The sequence below is a fragment of the Ascaphus truei genome, chromosome 6 (genome assembly GCF_040206685.1).
Source record: "Ascaphus truei isolate aAscTru1 chromosome 6, aAscTru1.hap1, whole genome shotgun sequence".
In the NCBI taxonomy this organism is placed as follows: Eukaryota; Metazoa; Chordata; class Amphibia; order Anura; family Ascaphidae; genus Ascaphus; species Ascaphus truei.
Window position 1 is genome coordinate 95,990,922 of NC_134488.1, and position 12,281 is coordinate 96,003,202.

Consider the following 12,281-nt stretch of genomic DNA (forward strand, 5'->3'; position numbering starts at 1 on the left):
AACTAACTATATTGTATTTTATGTTATAATATAAGTTCATTAAAACAATCCAATATTAACTCTGTATTCAGTATTTTGGACATTTATTGGTTGAGCGTGAGTCAAAGCATTTTCTGTATTCATTTCAATTTCTTCGACCTTCAGAGCTGAACTGAGATGTTTTCAACTCTTGGAATCCCATGGTTCCTGACAGATTTATATTTTTCTTTGCTGGTAAAACACAAAGAACAAAACAACACAGACACCCGGATTACCCATGGTCACCCAGTTGGAAGCTACAACACATTATGTACCAATGACATAGGCTCATGGGAACAAGGTTTACCCGGCAGCAACATATTGATCTTCCATTTGCTGGCAAAATGAACCCAGCAATTTGAAAGGTAATATTTTCCAGAACTGGGAGACTCCGGAGTGAACAAATAAAGTGGTTTAACAAAGGATCTTGGGGTGTCATATATATATATATATATATATATATATATATATATATATGTATATATATATATATATATATATATTATCAAATATATATAACGTGTGTGTGTATATATATATATATATATATATATATATATATATAGTGCAGAATAAATTAGTTCAACTGGACTAACACGGCTATTTTCTGCTTTATATATATAATATATATAATGTAGAAGAAACAAACAGTGCAACCTTGAACAATTATCTAAACAAATCAAAATATATTATATTGCTACAGATATATAAATGCAATGGGAGATGCTAACCCTTAATATCTATCTGTCCCATTAGTCTGCTGCCAATTAGGTGCATGGCACCACATGTGCGAGAGAATTTGTATGCCAAAGAATGACATAGGCGGAAAACACAAGGGAAGAAAAGAAGGGAAAGGAGAACAACATAGAGTAGTATGTCCAAATAATTATAGAAGTAGATGGTAAGATATGCACCCACAGTTAGAAAGACAATAAAAAGCCTTTATCCAATTGTAGGATCAGGAACACTGCTCAGCTTTAAATCCTCACACGACTCCTTTGGATGATGTCATCTGGAGCAGGGATTTCACACCTCAAACAGTTTGGGTAACCGGATCCCAATGGTTTAGTGTCAGACACTCAGCCTCCGTCTCAGGGGTTAACCATACATAGGAGGCAATGCAGGGAAACAGTATAGTGTAAACCGATTTAATTAAAATATGTAAAATACCCTATACAGGTAATGAACTCACACTTTGTGTGTAAATAAAAAGGCAGATGAGAGTATTTTGCTGAGTCTCTCACACTCAGTCTCTCACACTCAGTCTCTCACACTCAGTCTCTCACACTCAGTCTCTCACACTCAGCTCCGATTCAACGGCGCTGCAACTACTGGGAAATCAATTTCGCATTACGTGGTCACGTCCGGGTCTCGCGAGGTCTCGGCTCACTCCGCTATCGATGCTTTGGACACCGGTTCTGCAGTACGATCGGGATGTCAATCTCTCACTCCCAGTCTCTGTACACTGGACAATCGCCCTATGCGTTTCACCGCTATGGCTTCCTCAGGAGATAATACTTGTGTACCTGTCCCTACCTTGGTTATATAGTCACCTCCCATTTTCTATTGGATCAATGATCTGAGTGTCAACAGTGACTTTGTTTTCCCGAAAAAAGTTCTGTTTTGACTGATGTTTCACATAATACTTATTCAGAAATAATTTGATCACATTTACATTGTGGAAACCACTATCAACATCTAATCAGTATTGTTATATATATATATATATATATTAATCCTATTACCTGTTATAGAATGCACAGAGACTGTCCAATAGCTTAATTTAATATTAGTACTGGACCAATAGTCAACAATTTTATATCAAAAGATGGGGAAAAGTGATTTACTTGTTAATATACAATAAATCTAAGAATAGCATAACTAATCGATTATAACAGGGATATCATAGTTATTCACCGATTTGGACAATATTTGTCCTACTATACATAATCTATATATATATATATATATATATATATATATATATATATATATATATATATATATATATATATATATATATATATATATATATATATAGAACAAAGACAGCACACAGCCAGGTAAATGAAAAAACTGTATTCATCTCAGCAATACACGGCACTGCATCCAACGTTTCGGTCAGCTCAACGTGACCTTCCTCAGGGATGTGTGTATACAGTATATTTATATATCCCTACAGTCATAATCGTATACTCAAAAGCCTTGCACTATCTACTGAATGTTGGTGGAGAACTCTAAAAACCAGCACACCAACCACAGCACACTCAAATGGCAAACATCATAAAGTAACAACTTAAAAACAACTACTCAAATTTCTACTCCTACTATAACTCTCTTTAGCAGGTGATATTGAACCTAACCCAGGCCCTCCCATTTCAACTTTGTCCCATACCCCTGAGAATACCCCCTTCAAATTCCAAAAAGGGCTATCTGTTGCCCATATAAATATCCGGAGCCTGCTGCCCAAACTGGATGAACTAAGGTAATGGTGCCTTATGCATAAACCAAAAGCCATCGTTCTTACAGAAACATGGCTAACCCTTAAAACTCCTGATGCACATATTGCCATTCAGGGATACTCCATTTCTAGGAAAGACAGGTCAAAGAGAGGAGGAGGGGTGTTATTTTATATTGCAGACACCTTAATATTTACACTGTTAAATTGCCCCCCAAGCCCACCCTCTTTTGAAATCCTAGTTGGCAAAATCTGCCTACCCTTTTCTAAGCCCATCTTGCTTGCTGGCATTTACCGCCCCCCTACAGTCCCTGACTGATATCACCCAGTTTCTTGGCTCCATTTCCTCTCTGAATGAGAAGAGTGAGCTGCTAGTTCTTGGGGATTTCAACTTCAATTGGCTTGACCCTAAAAACCACAAAATCCAGATACAAATCAAATCGCTTAACCTATCGCATCTCATTTCCCAACTCACACGGACAAACCTGAAATCGCACAACCATTCCTTGCTTGACTGGATTCTCTCCTCAAATCCCAGCAGAATCCAATCCTTTGGCATCCTTCCTGACATTTTCACTGACCATGCAATAGTGTACTGTGTAAGGAAAATTAAACTGCCCGAATCAAGCCCTAAAGTTCTCCTCACTAGAACATTTAGAAACTTTAACCCACAACAGTTTCTGGATGACCTTACCAACTGCCCTTGGCACAGAATCAATTTAATTCCCGACCCTGATTCTGCGCTCGACTATTTCCAATCCGAGTTCTTAAAACTCTGTTATACCCATGCTCCACTATGCAGAATAAGGGTATGGGTGCCCACTTTCCATGGGTTACACCTGACCTTATAGCACTCTACCAGTTCAGGGATGCCTTGTGGAAAAGCTACAAAATAACTGGCACTACCAAGGATCTCAATCACTACAGATGCCTGCGGAACATGTGCACAAGGCAAACAAGGCATGCAAACGAACAATATTACTCTGACAATCTCCACCAAAATACATCCAACCAAGCAAACTTCTGGAAGGTTATCAACAATATATTCCAGCCTTCTAACCATCAACATCCAAGTAATATCACTAAGGGTGATATTACTCTGAGAAACCCCACCAACATTGCAAATGCATTCAATGATTACTTTGTGGGGTGTGCTACTAACTTATTAGCAAAACGCAACACAAACCACAAACCTGAATCTCATCCTGGGAGTACCCATATAGCCCCACCCCTCCCAACACTGCCCACAATTTTCAATTTGGCCCAGTATCCAAAGGGGAGATTACACAAGCGTTCCTGAAATTAAAACTAAGCAGCCAATGCGGACCTGACTTATTACAATCTAGGTTCCTAAGACTTGGTGCCCCAGCAATTGCCAAACCAATTGCTTCCATAGTCAACTCTATCCTGTCTGCAGGCCATATCCCTAAAACCTGGAAAGCTGCCAGAGTTGTCCTAATCTTCAAAAGTGAGGACAAAAACACTCTCTCAAACTACAGGCCAATCTCCCTTCTCCCAATGCTATCCAAAGTCATGGAGAAATGTGTCCACTCCCAATTAAGCGATTACTATACCAAGACAAATTTCCCTAGCCAATTCCAATCTGGCTTTCGTCCCAAACACTCTACCGTTACAATCTATCAGATCTTCTTTTTATGACTATCATGTGTAATCTCAGACTGTATAGATCTAAAACCTTTTTGGGGGGTTTGGATGTAACTTCCACCCCTTAAAGCTCTGACATTTGAAAAAGCCCTTTGTCACAGTAACAGGTTTAACACATTCCCGTTTCAGGCAACTTGGAGCCAATTTCTGTTTCAAATTGGGTCCTTTGGTAAATATTATCTCTGGTTTGGATGGTAAAATTTGTTGTAGAATATGATCCTTATGTAGAATACCCCAGTGTTTGTGTAAAATATTTCGAATTTGTGACGCAGAGCTTGTGTACTTAGTTATTAAAGGTACAGGTACTTTCCCTTCCTCACCTTTTGAACTTTGTTTGTCTTTTGCCTTGTATTTGACCAGTTCTGCTCATTCCATCCTGGACACTTTATTATATGCCTCCTCCACTATTCCTTTTTATATTTGTTTTCATGGAATGTATTCATAAGTTCATGTGCCTGTTGTTGAAATAGTCTCCTGTGTGCAGTTATGTCCCAATCTCTGCAGTTGTCCCATTGGGATATTTATTTATCAAGTGACTGCTATCTCCCAATAGAAAATTATTACAGTCCACTATTTTCACAAATGTTTACATCGCTAACATTCAGGGACCTTTTTCACAAGTGTTTACATCACTAACATTCAGGGACCATTTAACACCTTAAGTCATAAATCGCATACTGCACACACAGGGGGGAGGGATAGGCTTCAGTCAGATACATTCCAAGATGCACTGTTTTTAAGTAAAACCCTTTCTTGCTTTATCCATTGTAACACCGCCGGAAAAAGAGATCAGTGTATCTCGAAAGCTCGCACAAATAAAAGCATTTTGTTAGCCACAGAACGGTATCGTCTCTTCGTTTTTGATTATTAAGCTCGGCTAACACGGTTCAGATACCTCTACATTTATACAGTATGTGTGTTCCACAACTTCTTCTGTAACCGCTTGCTGGTCGATCTCAACCAGAGATGCTGGAACAGCATTTAGAGAGCACTCCTCTATAACCGGCACGGTGTGTTCTCCATCTCGTCTCGGTAGATTACGTCAGTAGAGAGCGTCCATAGAGAGCTTCTTTACAGAGCTTGAACAGCAAACAGCTGGTCTGTACTATGTTCACAGAGTAGGGCGTATGATGTGAAACTAAGCAACACAAGTTGTTAACCCTACGCGTTTCCCTAGTTCGCTTCCTCCGGTATAAAAGAAAATAAATACAATTATGATAGGTCATTGATACTATATTCACTGGTCACTGTATGGTTAAAAAATTTTAGATAGAGACTGTTTACATCCATTGTGCTGATTTAGCCCTTTCTTGTGTTTTGTTTACTCGGATTACCAATGACAACATTCAGATGAATATCATCACCACGACGGCAACCGTTACCCTGGGATACGAGATGCTTTAACGGCTAAACGGATTATTGGAAGAGAATACAGGATCAGATTGACCAGATGCCGCCAATTGATGCCGAGGAACGTAATGACGTCGAGGGACCAGAAGAATAGGATCGGTGATACGCAGCGCAAGAAGGATGCGTTCCACACTACAGGAGACGTGATGACGTCGGGGGATCAAGTTGTTATCATGCAGCACGCGAGGGAGGCATACTATACTGTGACAGCAGATAGCGACGCCGGATTAATCTCAACGCTGACTATGGCAAGAGAGAATAATCAATACATAGCTGGATGACACGCAGTGTGAGGAGGTGGGGCATCTTCCCGATCTGACAGATGGTGTGGCCGGATGATGAGGACTTACTTCAGCACATGTGAATTTCATCTAGGATGATTAAACAGAGAGCATTGTGGGTTTATGGGTGCTATATAATGGACTTCATAGGACTTAATCATTATGCCACTTAGACTTCACTTGATAAAGACCGTTAAGGTCTAAATGTTGTGTTTGGCACAATAAATTAGTTTGATATACTTCAAATCCATGTGCCCAGTCTTCCTTCAGCTACTGCGTGTATTGGATTGGATCGTTCAAAGACGGGAGCACTGGTAACTGTATCTCTTGTTATATTTCATTTGATTTTGGTGTGCAGCACTTACCCATATTCCCATAGTCCTAGAAACATGAAACATCGGGAGTGTAAGTTTCAGGTGGAATATTTGGGTCAAAATTTATTCTTTTTGTTTGCAGTAGTTTGGGGGACAAAGTTACCGGAGGTCCAGTAATTTTCCCCGACGTGCAGGCATGATTGGCGGGTACGCGAGGTGAATTACACTGAGGCTCTCCAGTGTCCCCCAGAATGCTGGTTTTCGAGCCCAGGTATCCCAGACCCATTTTCCTCACAGGTATAAGGTTCCCCAAGGTCTATACTTGATTAAAGTATGTTTTATAATGTTTTATACTATATGTATAAATGTATATGCAGTCAGCCTGGGCATTTACATAGGTGCCAGGATGTCTGCATAGACATTGAAGTTCAAAGGAGGAAGGATGTCCAGAAAACAGGGGGCATCCCACTGGGGCCCCTTTGTAACTGCCAGATCTGGTGGGTCCTGCCCAGCGGGTGGGATAGGAATTAGCTGGGGGAAGTTGCTGCTTGTGGGTGTGTTTCTGGCTAATTCATTGGCTAATTCATATTTCCCGGAAAAAAGGGTGCTCGATAGCGCTCTAACAAAAACCCAAACTTAGTGCATATAATTATGTGTGAAATTAGTGCCAAAAAATATATAATATCAGTGACGGTGTATAAATACCAAAATACAAGTGACAATCTATAGTGATCTATAATGTGAATATCAATGAAGAGGCTTAGCAGACACACTCAACCCTTGGTGGGAGACTGTTTCAGAAGTCTTGTACGTTCAATTCTTTCCAAAAAGGACCAGAGGAGCGCAGCTTGCAGCCATAAAAATAAAAAACATCACATCGCGATCTTCTGTATACCTGGCTATCTGTTGCAAACCACGCTGTTTTACTCCTACCTAAGTGTAAGCCTCCATTTTTATTTTGCCTTGTCAATATATTTTACAATCTACACTATATGGTCTTTTCTTTCTTTGGAGATTGTCTGCTGGCAGTTGCTGCATCTATCACAGGGACCATCCACCCCATAAGTTGGATGACTGCTCAGTTTTGGCTGCTTTAATGTGAGTAGTCCTTTGTGAGCCCTACATTATCACTTAAATCACATTTAAACATTGCTGTACTATGTGGTGTTTTTTATTTTCATGGCTGCAAGCTGCGCTCTTCTGGTCCTAATTCATATTTCCCGCCCACCCGGTTTTTCAAGCCGGCTTGGCATGCCCCCTCCTCTGACATCAGCAGCCAGATGAGCCTTCACTCTGATTGGCTGGTGGGAAATGTTCCCACGCTCTGATTGGCCGCTAGTCCCTGTTCCATGTTAGACATAGGACACCGAAGTCTATATAAGGAAGTGCCCCAATCAGAGCTCTCTCTTTCAATCTTCTAGACTTACAGGTAACCTTGAAACTTGGTCCAGTGACGTGTCGGCAGGTTTTCCCAGGTGTTTGGCTCGCAATAGCAAAGCACTAGGCATCGAGGTGCCAGGGAAGCCTAGCCTAGCTGAGGACAAGTTCTGAGGAATAATGTTACGTTTTCCAGGTTTATTCCAGTGACGTAGAGTGGACAGGGTAAGCCTTTGCTGAAGCAGACGAACCTGCACCTAGTTGAGGCTAGTTTTCAACCCCAGATCCTCAGTAAGTATATTCTGTCTGTATTTTGTATTTCATTGTGTGTACGCGGGTTTACCCAAATAAACCTCATTTTATTCCACCATCTTGTTTTGCCTAGTGAATGATCCCATAAAAATAAAAATGTGTTAAAAGTCCTGATCTCCCGTGACAGTGGCACAACTGATAACGACACACTATATATAGGTCCACAGTGAAGGGGACAAATGTTCCCATGTAATGAAAAATTGGATAGTGGATATTAAATTAAAAGCAATTTATTAATATAATTAAAAATTAATGGGACCACATATAGACAGACAATCGTCAGGTACTACTCACAGCCCATCTATTATGGCCAAGATAGCCCAAATATTGCTGTGAGTAAGGTCAGTGTGTGAGTGTCCAGTGCAGTGGGAATCGTATTAAATAAGTATCCCTAGATACATACCCCTACACACAAGGGATAGGGGTAACGAGTATGGAGGGAAAGGTACCCTGCAATCTAGTACCTCCGCTATCCCTATCTCCGAATCCCAGTCCACGGACGCACAATAACGTATGATGATGCAGCGCGCGGTGCAAAATGTTGGTAAATCGTACCGCTATCAGTTGGTGAGTGGCAATATCCACTACACCCTTGTACCAGTGTACAGGGCTATCTAGCACACACCTGTAGGTGGGGAGCTACAGTCAAGGGTAATTTATACCATTTAAGTAGACTCACAATAAATCAGGATGGCAGTAATCATGAGTGTAAGCCGGCATTGGTCACACATTTTGTGTATATCATGCATCAACAGATATGCTGTGTATAGCTATGTTACCAAATATAATCCTCTGACAGACTGTGTTGATCAAGGTAAAACTACTATTATACTGTAGTGGTGGCACTCTCACCCTACATACATACCCCTACAAACAGGGGCAAGGGGAATAATGAGAGGTCCCTGTGCTAAATGACTGAGCTGTCCCTGCAGATAGAAAAATTAACCTGATTACTGGTGACTCCAAGCAACTCCGCAAATTAGCTGGATTTGGAGCCAGGGAATTAAAATGCTTCCTCACCGGTTCGGAACACAACACATGGTCACAAGTGTGATGGCGCCATGACGCTTCCTCCTGACGCGCGTTTCGATTTTTCTTCAATAGAGGAGGCAAGGTGGGACTTTTCTGTTGTCGTCCCACCCGGTGGGTATCTTTGACAACAGGTTCTGTTCTCCCTAAGATAAATGCCTGATTTCGTTCAGGCAATTAAGGGGTTAAATAATAATAAAAGAGTTTGGCATCATTGTGTGTTTCATTTCATCTTTAATATTTGCTGCAACGTCGGGTTTTCTCATAAAATTCATCAGCTTTTTGGTTACAGCATATTGGAGCTTTTAAGGGAACTGAAATGGGAACTTGCCCGCACTGAGAGAAAAGAAAGTAACAAAATAATGTGCTCAGTGAGAAACACAGCTCTTACTACACATTTCCCACATGCCAAATACGGTTCCTGTTGTACTTCTGCATTCTAAGGATTAGGTTGGCATATATTTTTATGAACTGTCCTAGAAACAGAAGTTGCCAGTAGATGAAGACCATATAACTAACTTACTCTGCACATTTCCCTCCTATTACAAAATCATACACTTTCCCTATTTAATATGCTGAAGCTTGGAGTAAAGCTGCGTCTCTGCAGTATTTCAGGGAAGCTCTGAGCTGTGTTCATTTAAATGAAGCTCACAGCTTTCCTGGTATGGAATGTTGCTTCAAAGTATATTAAATAGGGGCTATTGCCGTATTCTGCAACTTGCTAATATCATAGTGCTCCATTGTGTCTATCCCAAGAACTTTTCAATTCACCAATTATATTTGCCCAACAAAATTCTGCTGGAGAGTTGTCATGTTCTTTACAATGTACAGTAGAAAGGTTCTTGTTCAAATTGCAAAGCCAGTATAACCAACCTCACACTGATGAGATCCAAGAGGTCAAAACATATGTCTGTGAGTAGGTTTACTGGCTATGCACTTCTTTAACCCAAGTTGTGTTCAAAAGTTGTGTAATGCGGCAGGCATAAGCTTATAGTGCTCCATGTTAAAATGGATTTGAAGCAAAAGGTGACAATGTGTTCTAATTTGCATGTCAGTTCCCAGAATCCCTAGCTTCAGTGGAAGCATTGTATTCCAGGAAATAATTTTTATTTGCTGTTCATCTTCCAAAAACTTATATTGTGATAAGGGAAAATCTATCATGGAGAAAGTAGAAAATGATGGTGACCAATATAGCATATATATACAGTGCCTAGGGGTGGTGATAAGCAAAACTTGCTTCCATGGCTGGCAACTTTTAGCCCAGGGGGCAAGCCCATCCAACTGACCCAAGAATCAGATGGCCCACACATCACATTTGACTCACATTTTAATCTGGTCTGTAACTGTTTCATACGCCCATAATATATATTTTCTTTAACTGTGCATGCAATGTCTTGTATATAATGTATACCCTGCTCATTTATGTAACTGTATTTGTAACATGTATTATTTGTCTTACTCTGTGCCCAGGACATACTTGAAAACGAGAGGTAACTATCAATGTATTACTTCCTGGTAAAATATTTTATAAATAAATAAATAAATAAAGAAAATAATACACACACACATGCACACGAGTTACACGCACCATACACACATGCATGCCATGTACTATACAATGAGAAAGCTCCATACCCATACAAAAGCACAATAAACACGCATACACACACATGCATGCAATGAGAAAGCTCCATACCCATACAAAAGCACAATAAACACACATACACACACTTGGCTGCCCAAAACGTAGCACAGTTGTTTTAATTTTTGCATTTTGCAAAACCAATGCAAATAAATATTCTCCTTCAACATGAAGTGCATTTTCAAACAGTAAATGTAATCACCAGCTATTTTTAATTGAATAATAAATGCTCAAAGTTTATGCAAATTTATACTGAAAAATATCGAAAAAATGCCAGGGTTCAGATCTACATTGTACAAACCTATCTTCAGTCATCTTAGAAATTTGCTAAAAATGTATTCTGTGGGTATTACCGTGTTGGCCCGAATATAGTACGGTCTCACACATAATACGACCCTAACGTTTTGAAGGTGTTCTACATGAAAAATAAAAGGCGTTAGGCTGCGCATATAATATGAGTGCAGTTTTCGGAAGGACATTTTTAGGAAAACCGCATAGCACTATATTCGGGCCAATCCGGTACTTTATTTCCCAAAAACTGAAAATCATGGAGATATTTGGACCACCTAAATAATTAAGTTTTTCCAAGCATCCAAAGCACACATCAAATATTCACAGGAATCTGGAGTACAAAATCAGAGGAAGGTTCACCTGTTTCTCCAGCAATGTCATGTACCTTATCATGTGCATGAAATGCCCAGGGGGCTGCCATTACATAGGTGAGACGGGACAGGGGTTAACAAGAGAGAATGAACCTGCATCGGCACAGCAACACATGCAGAACAAGAGACAGTCCTGTTGGCGAACATTTCTCTAACTCTGACCATAAGATGAATGATCTGAAGGTTCCCATACTCAAAGGAAATCTTAGAAAACTGAAAGAAAGATGGTTGCATGAATACAAATTTATGCAACTGCGGGACACTTAGCTGTGGCCTAAACTGAGACCGAAGTTTTATGAGTCACTACTGACACGAGAGACCTCTCTTCCCATGAGTGTTAAATTCCATGTCTATACATACTGCGCTATATCTATGCACACACAGCTGTCTCCTACACATACAAATACTCTATGTAATTCCATCCCTATATACCAATAGGGACCACATAGTATCTACACACACTTTTAGTAATGCAACAGCCTCTCCATTTCCACACCTACCCACACCATTGATATACACTCCCACTCCACACACACCTTTTGTAAAGCGCTGAATACACTGTGGGCTCACTGTGGGCACACACTCTTACATCACTAACATTCAGGGACTATTTAACACCTCAAGTCAGAAATCGCACACTACACAGGGGGGAGGGATGGGCTCTAGTCACATTCCAAGATGCACTGTTTTTGAGTAAACCCTTTGCCTGCTTTATTCAATGTACTGTAACATCGACGGAAGAAGAGATCAGTGTATCTCGAAAGCTCACACAAATAAAGTACATTATACACACACACACACACACACACACACACACACACACACACACACACACACACACACACACACACACACACACACACACACACACACACACACACACACACACACACACACACACACACACACTGCAGAGAGGAGTCAGCCAGGGAGATGAGGAGCTGCTCTGCTCTGCTGCGTCACCTGCTGGATGGAATCTAAAGTGAGCTGCACACAATTTCTCCTCACTACTGGCACACATTTTTTGAATCTGACCAGTCTGGGGGGGCAATTTCTCCCCTATCCAGTCCCCCCCTGCTGATTGCCCAGGTTTCTACCTCCACTTCTGGGGCT

At 40.6% G+C, this 12,281-nt stretch overlaps 1 protein-coding gene across 1 annotated transcript in view; it reads left to right on the plus strand.

The window, feature by feature from the left end:
- SSC5D (scavenger receptor cysteine rich family member with 5 domains) overlaps positions 1 to 12,281 on the plus strand; it is a 59,224-nt gene that overhangs the window by 25,967 nt on the left and 20,976 nt on the right. The window lies entirely within an intron of this gene.